Genomic DNA, 22,161 nt, shown 5'->3' on the forward strand with positions numbered 1-22,161 from the left:
AAGGAAGAAAGGAAGAAAGGAAGAAAGGAAGAAAGGAAGAAAGAAAGAAAGAAAGAAAGAAAGAAAGATGCCAGCTCAGACTCAACTTCATCGGGACCAACTTTCTAATCAGGAACAATGTGATCACCTGGTTTAACCAGACTCTCAGCAACTAAGTCAAATAAGATTCCACCTACCCATTTTCAACACACACCCTGGCGTGCCACTGGGAAGATCCCCCAAAAACACAGTTCTTTGCTGTTTATGGATTTGTTCCACTTCTCATTCATGTGTGGCTCCCACACTGAATTCTTCTACTCTTACCTATTGCCAAGTAAGCTATAAATTAAGGGAATAACACACAGAGGAGAAAAGAGTCCTGAATAATCAGTTTTAGGGTCCCCTCAAGGCAATTCCACAGTCTGCGCCTTCACTGCATAGTGACACATACCTATTCACTTATGTGGACAACACTCATTAAGCACAATCTTTGTGTCAGACACTATTTAGGACACTCCAGATGGATTGAAGAAAAGGCCAATAAGGTAGAAAAGAATACAAAGTGAGACTACAAATCAAGATTATAAATTCTGTACCTTTCAAAGCAAATTTATGCCCACATATGATTTCACAGGGGTGAAATTACAAGGACAGGTTGTCAAAAGACAAAGGAAGAGTTGAATTCCTAGTGACAGAAGAGGGAAAAGATATTGCAAATTCCACAAAGGGAAGCCAAGAATCAGCAGCTTCTGCACCAGATAACACCTAGCATAGCATTTGCTCTGTGTCCATTACTGACTAAGCACTCTGCTTGTTTTCACAGAAATTATCCTAAAACCACCTCAGGATGAAGGTGCTCCTGCAAGTACCATTTCACAGATCAGAATACTGAGGCTTAGAAGAGTTAAGTCACGGTTCTGGATCACACAGAAAGCAGCTACTAAGGGCCAGATTCTAACTCAGGCAACGTGGCTATCAGATACTGTGTGCTTAATTTATCCTGGTTACATTTCCAATCAGAAAGTCCCATGGGGCAAAGTAACAGGAGAAAGTTGGTAGCTGAGAGGTCTCTTTTGCACTCCAGATGCATAAGGCAAGTGTGTGACAGGTGATCGTCAGCTTAGAGTTTAAGGCGGACAATCTAGCTCACTCCATCCCACAAATTTTTTTCTAACTCCAATCACTGTGGTCATTGCCAGGGGGACTAGGATGGGAAAGTGGATAAATAAAAATGATTCATCCCTCCCATTATATAAGCACAGCAAGCCACATGCCCTAAAGAAGCTGCTGCCTGCTTCTCTTCATCTCCTTCCATGTTCTATTACTTTTATAATATTTATATAAATGTAATCATTAAAGTCAAACATGCAGACCTCTAGGGCATCCATAAAAATGTATCTATGAAACATAAAACTACACTTATCGTCATAGGGCCTGTCATAAATTAACAGATGTTTCCTCACCAAGATACAAGCCTTATTTCACCCAAAATATCAGTTGACTTCACTATTCACAGGCTTAATTGGAAAGGCCTATGGATTCAAATATAGAAGAGCTGAGTTATATTTCTCGTTTTGCCTCTAACAATTGCTAGGATCTTCACCAAGCCAAATAAGCACTCTGGATTTAATTTATCTGTATTTGATATCAAGTCAGACTACCGTAGGAGCCCCATAGGAATTAGGCACCTGCTAACCTCTGCTGAGAGTCAGTTCCATTCCTATAGCTCAAGCCACAGGACCTTGGTGAGGCCGGAAAGGAGTTAATTACCTGTTATTAACAGCAATTCTGTACCAGGACTCTACACATATAATTTCACTTAATCCCCACCACAACAAAGGGATTTACTAGTTTCACTTTAAGCAAAATAAGTTGCTGACAGATGTTAATTATGCTCATGGAAGCTAGGCATGGTGGCTCACACCTATAATCCCAGCAATCTGGGAGGCTGAAGCAGGAGAAACACAAGTTTGAGGTCCGCCTGGATCACTTAGAGATTCTGCAACACTGTGTCTCAAAATTAAAAAGGGAGGAAAGTAACTCAGTCCAAAGCCCCTGGGTTTAATCCCCAGTACTAAAAAGAAATTATGCTCGTAGAGAAACTCCTTGTACATAGCACACAAACTTTAACCCTGCTCCTGTTCTTCCCTGCATGGTGTCCCTGTCTACGGCTCTTCTGTAACCTCTATCTCTGTTCAAGGGCCCTTGACCATGTTATGCCCAGAATCTCCACCTGGGACTTGATTTGCCTTTGCCCAGTCTTCTTGCCTGAAGCTCCTCATGCTGTCTGCTCTCCTTGTACTCCTGTCCATCTGCCTGCCTACTGCTCTTTCTCTTTCTCAGATCTGCAAACTATGACAGGCAGTACTTTCCACCATCCCACCAAGACAGCCAAACAGCTGATACCAGCCTAGTACTATCCTCATCCCTCTCCTGCTTGTTGCCATTCAAGTCTGTCACTGCTCAGATGGCTCAGCACATCAAGGTTACGTCTCTGCCCAGGGAAAGAGAGCTTCTGAATATTGGAACTGTGCCAAGGCCTCTCCGGAGAAGTAATTAATCACGTTATAAGAAGCATACCCTCGCACAGCAAATTGCACATAAAAATTCAGCCTGGAGAATTTCAAACAGAATATCACCAAACTTTTCCTAAGGATGTGTTGATTAAACCACAATGAGTTAATTAGGTGAGGGTCGATGAGGTGTATTTGTAAAGGTAATGGCCCATTAGACTGCACGCTGTTTGAAAGAGATGAGGGACTAGTTTCAAAATTTCAGATTGCTTTGACCATCTAATCACATGTCAGAGAGGATGTAAAAAAAAGAAAAAGGAAGGAAAGAAAAAAAAAGAAAAGAAGGAGGAAGGAAGATGGAAAAAGAAAAGGAGGGGTTAGGAGATTAGATCAGTTCTATCCAGTGCTTCAGCTAAAATTTACTTTTCTAAAATCCAAATCCTACTCTCGATGCCCAGTAGCAGCTGGACCCCCAGGCTCTGAGGGCAGCAAGGGCAGGGGAGACAGCTGCCCCACGGTGACTCACTTGATTCCTTATGCTCAGAGGACTATAAGCCCTGGTCCTTGGATTTTAAATTTCTCCAGAGAAACCCTCACAGGAGCAAAGTTCCAACCAGGCAAGCTGAAGGTGGGGGTGGGGAGGGAGCAATCTTCTCCCCCTGGCAGATGGTTTCTCAGATATTGGTTCCTGAAGACAATGCAAGGGAAAATTTACAACTGTGAGAGAAAGAGCCGGAAGTCCGAATGCCAAACCTGAATGCACAGAAGAACATATATTTGCATTTATGCCAACATATGTATGTGTGTGAAGGGGAAACTGAGAGGGTGAATGGGAGAAAAAACCAGACAAGTGAAAGGACAGAAAGGGAAACTGCCACTCATAGAAAGAAAAGACACAGAAGAAGAAAAGAATGGATAGAATGAAGGGGAAAGGGAATCGAGGAAAGACGAAAAAAACTACACCCGATCTTAACTAGTGTTACATTTGAGGCCAAGAATCACACTAATTAAATAGATGCTACTCTTAACTGAACTGGAACATTTCATCCCAAATTCTAGAAAAGTGCAATATGGAGTCTCTACATAACTTGCTTCACATGGTACCAGGTATAGCTGAAGGTTAAAACCTGCTCCATCAGGCATCCCTGCCCAATCCCAGGCCACATTTGACCAGTATAAAAACACACTCTCCAGAAACATCTCACAGTTAAGGACCCAATCATACTGTGCTTTGCTGAGAGAGCTCAGTGGAGCATGAGTAATATCCTAAAGATGACTTGGACCCTCCCCAGGTGGACATAGTTGTGGTCAGAGGCACAGGCTTGGGTTATTCAGATGAACCTCTGCACACCCTTCCTCCTGCTGACCCCTCAGGCATACAGGCCCTCTCTGCTGTTCTAGCACACCTAAATGAGCCATGCAAAAGCAGATCCACATGCATATACATATATATATATATATATATCTTATGCATAGTATATGCCATGCAATAGGTTTTATATTTGTTGTTTTTTGTTTGTTTGTTTGTTTTTGTTTTTCTCTGGTACCAGGAACCAAACTCACAACCTTGTGCTTGCCAGGCAGGCACTTTGCTGCTGAGCTAAATCCCCAGCCCCAGGTTTTATATCTGAATAGTACAACTATATATATGAGAGAGACAGGCTTGTTTGTGTCAACATGATTGGGTTGGAGTAAACCAAAGGGATTGGTGGAGCACTCTTCTGGGGGTGTCTGGGTGGGTCATTGAGCTGTGGTTTGAGGTCTCCATCTGGCCCCTCACACTTTCTTCTTTTCCACTGTTGCCCTGCTACGTAACTTTGATCCACCATACCCTTCCACCTGATGTTTTTGCCTTGGAGCCGGTCAACCATGCACTGAATCCTTTGCAACTGTAAAGCAAATTAAACCTCTCCTTTAAGTTGTGAGTGTTGGATTTTACACCCAGCAAGAGGAACAGTGATGTATACAGTGGTACCTTGGTTCATGAACTTAATTCATTCTACAGTTCTTGGGAAAGTGGCCACATTCATATTCACGCAAAAAAAGATGGCCATGGTCATGTTCATCATCTGATGCAGAGTTTGCAAACAAAAATGAAAGTTTTCCAAACACTTCTTTTTGTGAAGCAAATTGTTCACAAACAAAAGCATTCATGAGCCAAGGTGCCACTATATAGTGAAATACATGCAGAGTACAGGTTACTATGAGTCAGGACTTCAGGATGGAGAGAAAGACCTTCCAGATAGAGGGGACTCAATGCAGAAGGTCATGCAGATGCACATAGCTCACTGCAATCTAGTGTCTGACCACTTCCTTGAAATTGATTCTACTTTTGTCCCCAGTGGCTGCCACTGCTTTTAGTCTAGTGGACTCCAGGCTGATCTCATTACTATTTGCCTACCAGCTGCATGGGGCACAACTGACTTCTCCTTAAAACACACCTTTCTTTAGGTTTTCATACACCCATAGTGCTCACCTCCCATAGCTCTTCAGCTGCTTCCCTTCAAAACTCCCTGCTAGTTCCTCCTCCTAACCCTACACTCCACTCACTTGCACTTGTCACTGGTCAGTACATAAATGATCTTCCCCGACCACTATACTTTAAAGACAATTTGAATGCTGATGACTCTCAAGGTCAGTTCTCCAGCCTTGAGCTCTACTCTGAATTCCAGACCCATAGACCCAACAGCCCATGCAGAGGGACAATCAATATGATACTCAATGCTTACTGTACAACTACCATGCAGGTCTCTGGCATAGCATGGGGGATGTAAAAACCTATTCCTTAAAACACTTTCTTGCTAGTGAAAAAGGGAGAAACAATTAGGTACGGTCACCATTAACTGTGTGGGAAGGCAGATGGAGTCATGCCATGAACAGAGAGGTAGGGACAAAAGATTATAAGTCAGATCACACAGGGGGTCAGAAGATGGATTCTGGGCAAGTACTATTTATCACACCTTTCAAGAATGGGAATAGTGCTGTGATGAGGAGCAGTCTGGAAAATGGAACAATATTCATGAGACCACACAGGTAGCTGCTGAAGTGAATCCCCAACCCAAGCCACATGAGAAATTATCCAGGATGCCCAATATCAGCTTAATGCACAGAAAATTGCTCTAATTATCAGTTTAGCTGCACTCCATATGTTTTCACAGGTAGTATTTTTATTGTCCTTTAGTTCATGACAGTTTGAAATTTCAAGGTGATTTCTTAATGCAGAATTAAGTTTCCAAGTATTTTTATGATTGATATGAAATTAAATTGCCTTCTGCTCATAAAACCTGTTACTGATTTCTTAGAAACTGCCTAAAGGTTTCTCTTTTGTGACCTAGAGCAGTGATGGCGAATCTTTTAGAACTTCCAATAATACAAACAGCCCACTGAGACACAGGTGTGATAGGTTCTCCATCACTGATCTAGAATATTCCTAGATTTCACACATCTATTTTTTGACTGTAAAACTCTATATGTTCCAATATATTATATTTATTTAATCATGTACTACATACATTTGTCTATTTCACTTTATAATTGACTCTTTTTTCTATAATATGCAGAGTTATAGTTTTTCGTATGTAGTAGCCTATTTATCCCTATTAATATATTCTTCTTTAAACTCTCATTTGAGAGTTCTTGCAGAGAGATACTTTCTCTTTCTTATGCTACTTTAAGAATAGATTTCTTCCAATTCATTAATTCTCCCTCCAAATGCATCTGGGATTCAATTTCTCCCATTTACTTTTTTAAAAAATAAACATATTAGTTATTTCTCACAGCCACCTAGCCTTGTTAAATTTCTACCATTTTGATCCATTTCATATGTTCTTGCACTTCTTGCCATTATTCCTTTATCACTTTATCACTTTTCTTACTGCAGCATGCTTTAGGTTATATTTAAGACTTTTCCCTACAGGTTATCTTAAGTTTTTCTTTATTAGCCTCTGAAAGTTCTCTCTTTTAGATTTCATTATAAACCTCATAATGTCAGACAAAAGCATTTACTTTAATCCAATTATACTAATTGCTATTACTGATAATTATATATACTCATTTCAAACAAATTATTTTGTGCTTACCAAAAACTTTTTTCTTTGCCCTTTCTCCCCTGGTTCCTGATGTATATTTAAATTGGTGTAGGTTTGTACAGTCTGCTTTCTCTTTTTTCTCTATTAATTTCAAAGCAGTAGATTTCCATGTCTGTTTGTGATGATCTTTAGACATTTTCCATAGTGTTTCTATGTGTGAAACATCTCTCCCATTTGTATTTCAGAGTGCACTTTGAAACGACTCTAGTCTCCCTTTGCCTGTACAAATTCTCAGCTATAATTTCTCCTTTTCCTCTATCATTCTTTCCATCCTGGCTGGAAGTCCTAGCAGACAAATGTTCCCAATAATATTCTCCATCTCCAACTGTTCTTGCAGAGAGATACTTTCTCTTTCTTGTGCTGTTTTGTGAATAGATTTCTTCCAATTTATTAATTCTCCCTCCAAATGCGTCTGGGATTCAATTTCTCCCATTTACTTTCTAAAAAAATAAACACATTAGTTATTTCTCACAGTCACTTAGCCTTGTTAAATTTCTGCCATTTTGTCCCATTTCATATGTTCTTGCACTTCTTACTTGCCATTCCTCCTTTACCACTTTGAGCACGCTGGTTTTATTCTTGGTTGTGGTGGCTATCTTTCTTACATATTTTAGAGTTTGTTTCTGTACATCATTTTTAACATGGGTTTTTCTTGGTGTTTGTGTATGTTTCTCTCTTTTGCTGCTGCTTTTTCCTCTTCACCTATCAGTGTCATTTGTTTGAAGGCCAAAGAAGTGTCTGAAAAGCCTCTTCTTAGATGATGTATGTAAATATGGGGAGAGGAGGCTGGACATAACCTCCCCAAAATTATATACCTTGACTATATCTGAGCCTCCCTCTTTATCCCCTTTCTTCTGTTAATAGAAATGTGACGTTCTTAGGTGAAGCACCGCCTCCCCACTTCCAGTCCAAATGCTCAAAGGACCTGATAGGTGGATTTCAAGCCTGGGAAAGTTACATTTCTATCACCACCCCTCCCTACCCCAGTGACTGAATAAAAACTGACCCGTAAAACACTCTGCCAAGAGGCAACTCTATGACTTGTCTCAGTCTACTAGCAAAGATGCTCTCTCATCACACGAGGATTGCTGGTTGGTAAAATATAAATGTGGATCTCTCAGGGTGAAGAAAGTTTCTATGTATAAATGCCCTGCCTAAAAAGCAGCTCAGTAAACAATGGGGCACAGCTGACCTCAACAAAGGCTGAATTCTAATGAACCTGTTTCGGCCCTTGCACTGAAGAGGTCATTCGGACCTGAAGTTCCTTTCCTAGGACTTTCCATTTCGATGAACCCACATATTTCCTACTCTATTTGAGGTGGATGATGCTGTGGTGGGTAAACGCTCACCTGAACAACCTCATGCACAGGCAGCGTGGTGGCTTGCTGAAGAGCACAGATCGGGTACCCGCCTGCGTTTCTATTCTAGCATTACCGCTGGCTAGTAACTTTAGCCATGGTGATTAACCTCACTGTGCCTCAGTTTCCTCAACTGTGAAGTGAGTCTAAAAACAGAACTGACATCATACATCTGCTATAATTAACCAAAGGATTCTCTGGAACACTGCTTGACTCAGAGTAAGTCCTTTATGAGCATTGTTTAAATGAGTACTGTTTTGTCTCTCTCTAATCTTAACCAGATTCTAATGAGTTAATTTAAAAAGTTAGTTAGTTTTTAGAATCACCACAACCCAAGCTTTCCTTAATTTAAGAAATGGGGCTAAATAAAGAGGGCAAAGGGAAAAATGTGTCACTGCGTCTACTAGATAAATTTCTTGAGGACACCCAGAGATAAAAGCATGAAAGCAACATATTAAATCAAGAACCTGTGTGACTTTATGGAAATACTGCCTGGTCTGGGGACACAAAAGGCTGAAGAAATATAAGGTAACTTTCTGTACAATGTGCACAGAATCTCCTCTGCTTTGATTCAAGTTTCTCAGGGGAAAGAAAAAAGGATTTTTTAAAAGAATTATGAAAAGGCACTGCAATCAGAGTCTTCTATTATCACAGGGATAAAATATCAATTTTTGTCAGGATAAAATGAAGCACAGATTGGCCCTGATAGGGAAAATTAAATTTCTAGCCTCTACTTGATTTGATATTTATCACTCCTTTGCCCCAGAAATGTTCTGTCACAAAACATTAAAAAAAATTTATTCATCACACAGCAAACTAACTTAAAGGCTCTTAGAAAACACAACTGACAAATAAGAAGTATGATTGAGAGAAAATCAAAGGGCTGAGCGAAAAAAGAGGATAAAGAAACAATCATAAATGTAAATAATCTCAGGCAGGTTTGCAAAGACAAAACTGGATGCAGAGAGAGAGAATGCGTGAAGTTCCACCCGAGAGGAGGGAATCCCACCACCCACCCTCTGAAGCAGGACAGTGCTGTCAGCTTCCATCCGCTGCTGCAGATAAGAGCTGAGACAACCACTTCCCTCCACGTCGGTTAATGGAGACATGGAGACCTACAGTAAGTAACCAAGTTCTCATCACCTCCTCACTGTCTGTGTTCCCCTCCCAACACTTAAGGATCAGCAGAATTAAAAAAAAAAAAAAAAAAAAAAACCCTCAAAATCATTTCTTAAAAACAATCTTCTCTACAGAAAAAGCTCAGGCTATTATACACGGTCTTGAATAGAGATAAATCTCTTCTGTCTGATTTAAGAGATCAAAATTAGGCTACTAAATTTAATTAACCAATTTTTTAAAGATTTTTCCATCTCTCTGAACACTGGTGTAGCACTTCTTTTAGTCATCGCTCATCTGTCCTAGAAATGAAACTCTTTCTCCCTCTCATTTAGAATGGCAGTTCTTGAAAGGTAAGTAAATTGATGACGTGTATATGTCCCCTTAAAGTCCCATGCACTCACAGGAGAGGTTTTGCAGATAGGACTGGATCATGGGGATACTCATTAGTGGATTAGCCAGCTGATCAGTTTACAACTAAATGTGATTTGGGAGGCAAAGCCTGGTAGGACTAGGTAGGTCACGGGGGGCGTGGTCTGGAAGGGTGTATTTCCCTCCTCCTCCCTTGATCTCTCTCTGCTTCACTGCCATGCCATAAGCAAACCCCCTCTGCCACGCTGCCAGACTTTTGAGCCAGTGGACTATGAAGTGAAACCTCTACAAACTGTGAGCCAAAATTAACCTTTCCTCTTTTATTAAATTGTGGGTATTGGGTATTTTGTCAGAAAGAAGTAAGACAAAGCTCCATTGAGGTTCTCTAACCTCTAGTGCTTGAAGGAATCATCATAAAAGCATGAAAAGTACTCTGTACTGAACTAGGACTAAATATGATATCTAGTTAACATGCTAGCAGGCAATTCAATTTAAAGGAATTTATGACCATGTTTTAGGCCAGGTAGTCTTCTAAGTAACTCGAGTAAAAGATTATTGACAGATAATCCCCATCTTTAAGGAGATAATGAATATCAGAACTAGAAAGGTAAGCATGCACATTATGATAAAGAAACTAAATATAAAAGTACAAAGTAAATAATGTGGAATTTCAAATGAAAGGAGGGATTTAGTAAAGAATCTGTAGGAGAGAATTTTTTTTCTAAAATACAAAATCTGTAAATAACATTCCAATCAGAGGAAGATACAGCAGCTGGCAATAAGACAGGCCTTAAAATTCTATATTAAAAATTGGTACAAGTAGTCAGTAAGTCAATAGGACATCAAAGGGATTATGAGTTCCGGAGTCACCCTATGTAGGCTCAAATGTTTACTAACTCTGTGACCTTGGTACGTAATCAATATCACAATGATTAAATTATAGTTATAGCACCTACTTCATAGGGGTATTAAAGTCACTTAGCACAATGTGTGGCAAAGAGAAAACAGTCACACATGCTAAGTAATGTTATTAGCAGTAGCTGAGATATATACAGTTGGGTCCTATATTGTGGAGGACCTTGAATTTCAGATGATATTTAACTTCTCCAGAGAAAGAGACCAGAGATGGTGTTTACAAAAGAAAATGATAATTTCAGGGGAAGCAGCTTATGAGTGAAGAGAACAGAGTCTGCAGACACAGACACTATGGATGAGGGCATTGTAACACCTCACATGAGAACTTGACGTAGAGATAGTAAGAAGAAAAAAGGACATTGATGTGAAAGGAATCACAGGTAGGATGTAAAGCTTGGGCACTGATTATGGAATGAGAAAAAGAATCACCTCTCACTACCAAATTTTGAGTCTGAATCGTGTGAATAATGATGGTATCCTGAAGAGCAATTAAAGACGGAGTGGGGGAGCTCATTAGAGGGGGAGAAGGCAGCTATCAATTGTGTTTCCACTATGCTAACTCTGAGGCACTTGCAGGAACCAAGGAGAGCTCTTCAGCAGGCATTTGAAAATATGAATCAGTAATTGGAAGAGAAGCTAAGACTTAAATTAATAAATCTGAGAGCCATTTGCATACAGGTCTATGGCTGAACCTGAACGCACATATAACATAGTGGAGGGGGAAAAATACAGAAAGGGACAATGAAAGAAGACTGCTCCCTGGGAAACCACAGCTAGGAAATGTGAGGGAACAGAGAAAGAACAGAATGGACCTGTCATAGAAGCCAAGGGAGCTGAGGGAGAACATCCTCTGCAGGAAAGAGTCCTGAAGAATGCAAAGAGGAGAAAGGTAATTATAGAATGACCAAAAGCTGAATTCAACAGAAAGATGTAAGGATGATAATTATATATGCACCTAGCATGGAATATCTAAATATATAAAGCAAGCATCCACAAATCTGATGAAGGAAATAGGTATGAGTGCAATAATAGGAGACTTTTATACTGCTCACTCTCCTGGACAGATCACCCAAAAAGAATATCAATAAAGAAAAAAGCAGAACTGAGCAACACTATACACCAAATGAACGTAGCAGAACACTCAGTCAGAAGAGTATGCAGTCTTCCCATTGTGCACTTAATGTCCTCTAGGATAGACCTCAAATGAGTATGAGGTCAAAAAATCAATTTAACAATCTCAGGATTGAAATAATTTCATCTGCCTTTCCTCAACACAATGAGACTAGAAATCCACAACAATAAGAAAATTCGGGATTACTAATGCAGTTGAACATTGAACAACATACAGGTTAGGAGTGCCGATCTCCACACAGTTGGAAATCTATGCATAAAACTGAATGACTAGTAATCTGCTGTCGACCAGAGGTCTTACCAATAAGATAACAGATTAACACATATTTTGCATGTATTATGAATTACACACAGTTAAAGATATGCAAGAACAGCAAGAGATCACTTCTTCCTTCACCGCACAATTTCCCAACGATGAACAGTTCATGTGGCGATGATTAGCATCATGTGATGTTTTAAGCAGACACTCACAACACTGGAGCTCACCTCAAGAGCAGCAGGAGGTAAGAATGAAAATATTAAAATAGTTTAATATGGACTAAAGTTAATTTTTTGCAGGTATTATTTAATATAGCAATTTCATATTATTTATATTGTTTACATCTCTCTTGATTATGAATTGCCTGAGTAAGGTCTTTAAATGTTTGTCTATGTGTTTTGATAAATTTTTAACATTTTATGGGAGATTTGTGTATATTTTATATTAGTAAATCATGAACTAGACCACTACCTACATCTACTTCAGGTATTCATAACACACCAAAGCTTTTCTTAAATTGGGGGTGGGGGGATTTCTAGGCTATATGATACATCTGAGAGATTTTTATTTCAAATTCTCAAAAATCTAAAAACAAAAAGATCTGTGTATAAGTAGACATATGTTCAAACCTATGTTGTTCAAGAGTCAACAGTGCATGTAAACATAACAACCCCCTTTCAAACACCCATTATATCAAAGAAAAGATAACAAATTTTAAAATATCTCGAGACAAATGAGAAGGAGACTGCAGCCTAAGAGAACTGAATGGGACATAAAACAAGCAACAGTAAGGAGGAAGTTTAAAACAGTAAATGTCTAATTGAAAAACATTGTCTTAAACAATCCAACCTCAAGGAACTAGGAAAAGAGCAAGCTAAGTCCAAAGTTAGCAGAACAAAAAGAATAATAAATATCAGAGCAAAAATAAATTCAATAGAAAAATAAGACAAAATCAAAAAAGTCAAAGTTGGTTTATCATGGTCTCCCTCATGTAAGAAAATGAAAGAGTAAATAAGATCCAAAGAGTACAATAGATATAGTGAAAGGGAAAGAAACTGCTCAAAAGGAAAGAACACCTGGGAGAGGGGGAAAAGAGAAAAGAATGAAGGGGAAAAAAGATGTGTACATACATAAGATAGCTAAAAATTGTACTCCTAATTTCTATTTGTTCATTGAAAGGAACGGTTAGAGCTTATGCTGTTTGATCAATTTTGCATGCCTGTGTCTGGTAATCTGAGCAACTACTTTGAAGATAACAATATACAATATTATAATAACCATTGTAAAGTTCCTATCATCCTGTTTTGAAATTCTGTATCATTTTTATTTTTTCTCTCTTTATAATAGAAAAAGAAATAAACTTCTATAATGATCAAAAAATAAACAAAATTGATAGATTCAGCTAGATTAAGAAAAAAGGTGGACTCAAATAAGTGAAATCAGAAAAAAAGAGGGAACATTATACAGTAATTTATATGTCCAAAGTATAAAAAATCACAAGAGCAATTATGCTCCAAAAAGTTGGGTAATATAGAAGAAGGGATACTGTGTGCAAGGTCCTGGGTTCAACCTTAAGCACTGCAAAAAAATTTGGATATCTTAAATACATTGTATTCAATTTTTGTTAAGGAAATCCCAAATATACTAGAGAAAAAAAGAGAGAGAAGGATGTTGAGTTTAAGGAGTGAGATAATTGGAAAAGTGGAAGCAGTAAGGCTCAACAATTCCATATTTCATGAATGATTCAGAATGGAAATACATGCAGCAGTGGAATGAAAGAATTTCAGTGTAAAGAAGCACATGGCATGTTAAAACACAGAAAATCTTCCTGGAGGAGATGTTGGAAAGGTAAAGAAAAGGAAATAAACTGATGAGTATACCACAATGGAAATGAAAGGAGGTGACTGATCCCAGCAGGGTTAGTCTTTGCCTACCAAAGGGGTTTTATTTTTCTTTAAATGAGGAAAAAGGTAAAAGCTAGAGTAGATAGCAGTGCCATTCACACTAACTAAGCTATGGAAACAACCTAGATGCCCACTGACAGGTGAATGGGTAAAAAACATGCAGTATATATAAACAGTGCAGTATTACTTAGCCATGAAGGATAAATTTGAGTCATCTGTAAGACAGTGGATAGATCTTGAGACTATAATATTGTGTGAAATAAATCGGACATGGAAGATTAAATAATACATGACTTTTTCTATGGAAACCAGAATATAAATAATTTAAAGAGTAAAACACAGGAGAGATGATAGGAAACAGGGAGGTAGCCACTTTGGAGGTGGAGAATAGGATTTGGGGAAGAGGGGAAAGGGCAAGGGAGAAAGGAAAGGAATTTAAAAAGTCAAGATTTTATATACATATATAATATATTTTGTTTACATGTACTAATTCCCTGAAACAAATGTAAACTTTATATATCACAAGCATATAATAGTAAAATAAAATTTTTAAAAGTAAATAAAGAAAATAAAGAAGTGTCAGTGGAATACTTTTAATTTTGAGGGAAACAAGAATTCTCAAGATTTGGGTGATCAAGCCAGGCATAGTGGCACACACCTGTATTTCCAGCACTCAGGTGGCTGAGGCAGGAGAATCGCAAACCTGAGGTACATAGTGAATTCAAGGACAGCTTGAACTGCACAGTAAAACTCTCTCTCAAAAATTTTTTTCTAAATTTGAAAAAATTGGGATTATGCAGCACAAACACAATGCAAACTCTTGCACCAATTCTATAATTCTCTGTACAGCATCCAAAGCAAATGATCGTTCAGCTTTCACTTAATTATTGCAGACTTAAAATTCCTGATCACATAAATTAGTCAATGGTAGTTTGGGCTATTTAAGTTATAAGGAAGTTTTCCTTTTCCTGCAAAGAGATCTGATTTCTTGTGATGACTACATCTTAATCCTGCATCTACCCTCTGGGATCACAAGGATTACAGGCAAATCCTTCCTGTACATGATTTCTCAACATGCACTTGAAAATAAAGTATGTCCCAGTGAGCTCCCTCGCTCTAACTGAAACATCCACTGAGTCTTCAGATATTCTCTCACTCTAACATTTATATGATATTTTCAATATCGGCGTCCCACGTAAACACAAATACACGTGTGCGCATGCGCACACACGCACAAAAAGTTATCCTCAGGAAACAAGGCAATAGAAATTAGGCTTCAAGACTTGAGGAAATGTAAAGTTTATAGATCAGTTGGTGTGGATGTTGCGAACTATGTAATGTTGGATAAATTTGGTACTGATGCGGGATTCAGCTGACTCAAATGCAAAATGAGAATGTGCACCATTTTAAATCACCTTTATCCTTCACAGGAGAGCCTACAAAGCTAAATGGCAGGAATAGCACCAAAAGGAACCCTCCCTCAGATGCTCTTGGTAAAGCTGGCCCTAACCCTTGCTCTGATTTAAAGCCTTGCTCTTGGGAATTGTAGTCCTCCTTATACAACTCTTGGGTCAAAAGGCTATGCAGGTCACCAAGTTTAAGGGACACAGCATAGAAAGTGTGTTGAATCCATCTGCTCTACCTTAAGACATCCACCTAGAGTCCAACCTCAGATAAGAAAGCCACCTTCTCACTGTTCTCTCATCTGTAGAAAAATCAGGTATACCCTTATTGTTTCTTAAGTTATAAACTCAAGGTGTGGACTTCAGTTGCCCTTGCAGGAAGGCATTTGACTCCCTGGGCTGTTTGCTTTGTTTCATTTTCCCTGTTCTCTAACAAAGAAAAATATATCTAATCTGTCTCCCTAGATGTGAATCCAAATAGCATTTTCCAAACTATTCTACCAGTGTCCTTTCTTGCTTTACTCCTAAAGGTTTTGTTTTTCAATGTCTTTGATTCTATTCTCAACCAGTCTCTATAATTCTTATTTCTATTCCATTCCTGCCTCCAGACTCACCACAGCCCATCCTTCCACTGCTGTGCTTCCCATCAGCTCTTGCTTACGATAAATCAGCATTTTGCAATATCCATACTTTGATTTAAAACTCAGAAGATAGCTGTGTTGGCTACATAAGAAGAGCACACACAAATCCAGAACTACGGGAAGCTGTCTATCCCAGGCTGGGGCTGCAACAAAACAAGCAAGCAGAGTGGTCACTCCCATAACTGCTTCATTAACTTCTTTTTTTTTTTTTTTTTTGGTTTTTCTCCGGTACCGGGAACCGAACTCACGACCTTGCGCTTACCAGGCAGGCGCTTTGCCGCTGAGCTATAAATCCCCAGCCCTGCTTCATTAAATTCTTATCAGAATGTTTGAAAAGGAAGAAACAGAAGGTGTTTCCTCTGGGGAAACTCAGGGGTGAACATTCAAAATATGGGGGTACACAAATAAGGAAAACCAACAAGAGATGTCACTGTGGGATCAGGTCAGGTCCAGCGTGGACAGAAACCATCTCCTCATGTCCTTCACCTGCTGTGCCCCAGTCCACCAAAAGTGGAGATGTCAGTATTTTAGCAGGGCCAATTTCCAGTTTTATTTTTAATATACTGAATATTTTGAAATATGATAATTACATGCCTCCATTTATATACACTCTACACAAGTAAGCACAGATGCATGCATATCTTCATGAAGATTTGTCAAATTTGGTAAAATTTGGCTAGAAGATTTGCCAAATTTGGTAAGAGCATTAGTGGAAGCTGAAGATGAGTTTGAACATTTGACAATTCTTATGAGTCAACACCTTTCAAAAGTAGATTGTATAACAGTTTCTCATGCGGCACTTCTCTGTAATTTACATTGAAGAAGTTAAAAATGGTCTAAGGCAGACCAAACAGTAGACCATTTGACTATAAGGATACATATATCTGGCCCTTGAATGCTCTATTTTCTCTAATATGATTTATATATTATATGATACTTTTCTTGAGACATGTGCATGTGTACACATAGTTTTTAAAAATACAAATGCATACCTCTATGTTAACATGGGTGTATGAATGCATTAGTTTTGTATTGCGGTTATTACCAATTACCATATACTTAGAAGCTTAAAACAACACCCATTTGTGCCACAGTTCTATGGCTTAGAAGTCAAACACAGGTCTCATCAGGTAAAACAAACAAATAAACAAAAAAGTCCCCTGTTCAAGGCTTTGATTAGGAGGCTTCCATGGAGTCTCTTTCCAATCTTAGTTAGGTTATTGGCAAACTTCAGTTCCATGTTAGTTTGGGGCTCAGATGCCATTTCCTTGCTTTCTATCATCTAAGACCCTCTTGGTTTGCCTCCCCTATGTTCAGATCAGCAACTGTAGGTTCTGGTCTTTCTGGCTTTCCCTCTACTACACCTCTTTTGCCTTCTTTTCCACCACACCTGATTCAGTCACAAAGAGCTCTCCAGGTTTAAGAGATCAGATCATTAGATGGAACCATTTTAACAATCAAGGAGAATCTCCCTATTGTAAGCTATGTACAGTATAACCCATTCTAAAAACCAAGGGATTAGAACAAGAACATCTTTGACCTCCACAGTGAAACTATCAGCTGAATTTCTTTATATACTAAAGAAATTTATATACTAAATTTATATACTAAAGAAATTCTTTATATACTGAAGAACACAGCAGGTGAAGGACATGAGGAGATGGTTTCTGTATATATACTATACATGTCAATTGACATGTCATGAATATTAGCTGACTCTCCAGAGTCATGCACAATAGTCTGTCTCTCCTCTTTGTTTTCACCTTTCACATGCTTATAAACTTTCCGTGGTATAACCATCAGTTAGCCTTCCCACAGTGTCATCACCCAAATTCCACCCCTGACTCATTTCTGACAGTGGAAAAGACAAAAGACCAGTGCTGCAAACAAATCAACATGAGTGGACCATGCTCATCCGTCCATCTCTTACCCAAAGACTTGAAAAGTGTCTATATAGCTCGTCTACTAATAAGGGTCCATCTGTGAGCCATCTTACATTAGACATAGGATTATCATATTTGTTTGTGTGGGGGTTTTTGGTACTGGGAATCAAACTCAGGACCTCTCGCTTGGCAGGCAGGCAGGCACTGTGCTACTGAACTGTATCCCCAGGGCAGCATTATCATATTATCAGTCAAGCTCTCCTTATATCTCTTTAACGTCCAAATCATCAAATGAAGCTCGTTCTTACTACACCTACCCGAATCCCACCTGAGAGCTATTTTATCTTAATAGTCAGTCTACTTGGCTGCTCCTCATGGAGTAACTGGGCAGAAAGGGAAGGTCCTATTTTCCAGGTGCCAGGTCTGGGCACAGCCCATGCTCAAGCAGAGAGGAGTCATGACAGGTACACTTTTCAGTGCCTGCATCTTGCCATGCAACACAATGGAGAAGCTGGGTGCAAATCACATGCTGTATTAGTGTCCTGCTCAGAGCTATGCTCCCCAGTATTAAAGAATTGCCCTGTGATACATCAGCACATTCTGCACTGAGCTATGCAAAAAAAGCAAAAGAGCAGCTGCTTTATCCAGGGTACATTAAGTTCATTGCAGCAACAAAAATTGCTACAGTTTCTCATCATCCAACACAACTCCATGGTCTGGTTCTCATATGACTCTCATCTCTCAAATGTTTGTGCAGACATCTGGTCCATGCTTCTGATGAAACCTCCACACTGCCTTCAAAGTCTGGATTCAATTGTTGGGTATTCTTTCCGATCAAACCTTTCCTCTGTGGCTGTTTACATGTTTCACTCTCCCTTTTAAAATCAAATTCCAATGACTCTCATCCAGATGATCGGACTTCTTGTTTCCAAGATAAACATCTTTTATACCTGTATTTCTTTGCCATTTGCATTATTTCCTTTGTCCATCAAATGATTTTATCATAAAAACACACATTGAAAATTTTTTGCTGAAGTTCTCTAAATGTGAGGAAATAAGAATGGCATTTATTTCATTCTTCTGGCAAAGGAATACTTTCTGCTTTGGGTTTCTTTAATGTGCTCTGTGGTCTTCTCTTTTCATTAGCAAATGAAGCTTGACCTGGAGCTGACCTCAGTGGCTACTGATAAGACACATCCTCAGAGTTAGGAACACTGCCTTTTATTGACGTTCCTTGTTTATAGGCACAAAACCAGATTGAAGCTGCAAGGCTGTCCTGGCGCTCACCAATTTAATTTCACAACTAGAATTTTATGAAACTCTGTATTACTCTCTTTCTGGCATAGCCTGAGTATTTTCAGACAGCCTACTGCCAAACCAAACAAATTCCCCTACTCAGATTTTATGCAACACATGGTAGATAAGCTACAATGGATAACATGTTGTTGAGCAAAGGAGAAATAATCACGACTGAATTCTTTGTTTAACCATTTCCCATCCTCCTGAATTCTTTCAACTTGTATACACTCCAGCAGATACTTCATGGAAATGACATACTTCCCCCAGACTTTTAACATCTCTCTTTTAATGGCTGTATATTAAAAGAAAAAGTTTACATTTTTATGACATGCTGATGGAATAGAGTCCAATGAGTGATCCTCTTAGGACTACTGACCACTTTTTGACCATCTTAAGTGATTATCTTAGCCAGAGTTCTTTAGTAAACAGAGCCTCACATAAGAATTAAAGGGCTAATATTTTAAAAGTTGCCCTCCATGGGTCTAAAGAAAAAGTAAATCAGGACAAGGAAAAATGTTAAGCAATGACTATATTACTCTATTACGTTGCCTCGTGGTCTTTCAAGAATAAACAAGTGACCATGTTGGTATTCTAGAAACAAGGTACAAAGATCAACCATATATCTCCAAGTCACCAACAAAAGGAATGATAAATGATTTTTTGAAATCTCCCTCCTGTGTCATTTCCAGTTGGTCAATGTTTACTTCTCAGCATACTAAAACTTCCTCTATAACTTTGATTTGGTTACCTGAGATGCCACAGTCCATATCTCCATTGTGGCATTTCATTGAAGTACAGAAATGGCTTTGAGAAACACAACTCAATGCTTCCTGCTGGTCAGCTTACCTTCTCAAGACAGTTTAAGAGGGAAGAACTGGCTTCTTGGGGAAAGTGACTGGTCAACCACCAGAGGTTTCAATATTGGCACCACCTTTCATAGGAAGTAGGCAAAGTATCTGGACAGTCTGTAAGTCATGTGATTGATAGAGTGGAATTCACTCTCAATGTAGATTCAAGACTTGAGGTACCTACTTCCTGTGCATTTCATTAAAACTAAATTAACCAAAAAGAAAGTACAAAAATAGTTCTGTTGTCATAAATGGACTCAGCCTGGAGATAAGGCAGAAAGGGTAAGAAAGGGATAATGAAGGACTCCAAACCCTTGCACTTCACTAAACTGCATATGAAATATCTTATATTTGATTTGTGTGTATATAAATTTACAGCAATTCAAAAACTGTGGCATTTTTAAGTGGGGTATCAGAATCTAAGGAACTATTAATTTGATAAGGTTGTAGGAAACTAAGCTTTGTTCCTCTAATGGTCAAATATCTGCTCTTACACCATCTTACCAAAAGAAACAACACTTGAGAAGTCACCAGTGATGATTACCAATAAGATGAGACTATATTTTACTAAGTCTTCAAAAAGTGTACAAGTAGCATCGTCAGTGTCCACACAAGATCAGGTTTATAGAAGCCACATAACCTAAGTGATCAAATACAGGCCTTCTAAAAGTAAGTCATCTGTACTGTGTGTCTTAGAATAAACTTCGACCTTCAGTGGTACCTGGTCTTCCAGCAGTGGTGGATGAAGATCATGCTTTGTCTACACATAGGCTGTGAAAATAAATTCCCTGAGGGGCAGGTCCGGCATAACTAAAAAGATCATGCTTAACTCATAAGGAAACTATAACCCTGGCTTGTTCTTGCCTGAATTCTGGCCTTGGATACAAAGAACTATTCACTTGAATATCACTTAAATATACTTAATGTTTGATATTTTTTTTCTTTAAAATATTCTACTGAAAACTTTCTTCTGTATTAGCACATTTTTCCATCAGAACATATAACGCAAGACATGAACAGTCCACATAGAACCTGGCAGAGTATAAATTCTTAATATAAGCGCGAAGGAGGGCTTGAGATCTTCTGGATGTCCATTTCATATCTCATTATACTTCCCATTTAATTTAATATTATTATGCTCTAGATTTGAGAGTTATGTTTCTGAGAACTCAGCTTCCCACTAAAATTTTGACACCATGCTTACCACTTTCTCTCTATTCCACAGCTATAGACATCACTATAAACTCAAACATATTCAGGTGCATGCTAGGAGCTAAGCAGTAGATCATTAAAGCTTACTACTGCTATTGGCAAAACACAGCATAGACATATGGCATAACAAGAGTGTATGACACTTTCATGAAACAGGAGGAAATGCTTATCCCAGTATTTATATGAAAAAAAGTAAAATGTTTTCATAGTACCTTTGTCAGACTCTTTATGTTGTAACCTGCTTGATCCTCACAAAAGCTCTATATCACTATTCCCATTATATAAAAGAAAAAAATGGAAGTTCAGAGAGAAAAATATGAGTTGCCCAAAGAAATGAAAACTGAACCATTCTTCCACCTTAGTCCAGGGCTCTTTCAAATAGACCATGCTTTCTCTACATCTCAGTCACATCAGGCCTTCTTTGCTGGGTTAAAAGGTTCCGCAAGGCATCCCAAACTTTGGGTGCATCAGTCACAATTTGGAAAAGCACAACCTCAAGACTTCACAGTATGCTCCAGAGGGGCCTTTAATGGGGATAGATCTGCTGTAAAGGACCTTCAACTTTCAGTGGTACCCTTGTCCTCCAGCAGTACTGACAGTTTTGTTTATTTTTTCAACAGTATGTATTGAGTTATTAGTGTATGTACAGAGATTATTTTTAGAGGAATCAAAGAAGCAAACATGTGCCCTTTGTCTTCCCAAAGTCAACAAGTTAGTTGATGTCTCAGCACAAAACAGCCCAAAAAGTTAAATAATACATAGGAATCAGGTGAAAGATTGCAGTTATGGACTACCTTAACATAGATAGATAGATAGATACATACATACATACATACATAATAGATGGATAATTAATATATTATTATTATATATAAATATATTATTATTAATATATATTAATTGTATATTGAAGTATATTTTATATGTTACAGTGTTAAATGAGAGCTAAAGACATAGGCTCTGTGAAAGTTTCTCAAACTCATCATCTTCCACAGTTTGCATTGTGTAATTCTTGGTTGTAGGTGGCGGTCCTGTGTGCTGAAGAGTAGTAAACATTGTTTTACTTATCCATGACATTATTTTTCTAGAGATTTGTTTCCACACAAATCAAGAGGTTTACAGTAACAAGATTTATTTTCTCAGTTTGGGGAGACTAAAGTTCCAAAAGCAAGGTATCAGCAAGCCGTGCTCCCTCCAAATGCCCTACGAAAGAGCCTCTCCGTGCCTCTTCCAGCTTTAG

The 22,161-nt window shown here is 38.5% G+C and overlaps 1 protein-coding gene and 1 long non-coding RNA gene across 4 annotated transcripts in view; one reads left to right on the forward strand and one right to left on the reverse strand.

Annotated features, from left to right (window-relative positions):
- Agbl1 (ATP/GTP binding protein-like 1) overlaps window positions 1–22,161 on the reverse strand; it is an 800,368-nt gene that overhangs the window by 551,693 nt on the left and 226,514 nt on the right. The window lies entirely within an intron of this gene.
- LOC102010901 overlaps window positions 9,642–22,161 on the forward strand; it is a 29,081-nt gene continuing 16,561 nt past the window's right edge. The window contains exons 1-2 of the long non-coding RNA XR_260392.2: window positions 9,642–9,720; window positions 11,827–11,975. This is a non-coding gene — a long non-coding RNA (uncharacterized LOC102010901). The remainder of the gene's footprint in view (window positions 9,721–11,826; window positions 11,976–22,161) is intronic.

This window comes from Chinchilla lanigera, unplaced genomic scaffold (assembly GCF_000276665.1).
Source record: "Chinchilla lanigera isolate Chin_1 unplaced genomic scaffold, ChiLan1.0 scaffold00015, whole genome shotgun sequence".
Classification (NCBI taxonomy): domain Eukaryota; kingdom Metazoa; phylum Chordata; class Mammalia; order Rodentia; family Chinchillidae; genus Chinchilla; species Chinchilla lanigera.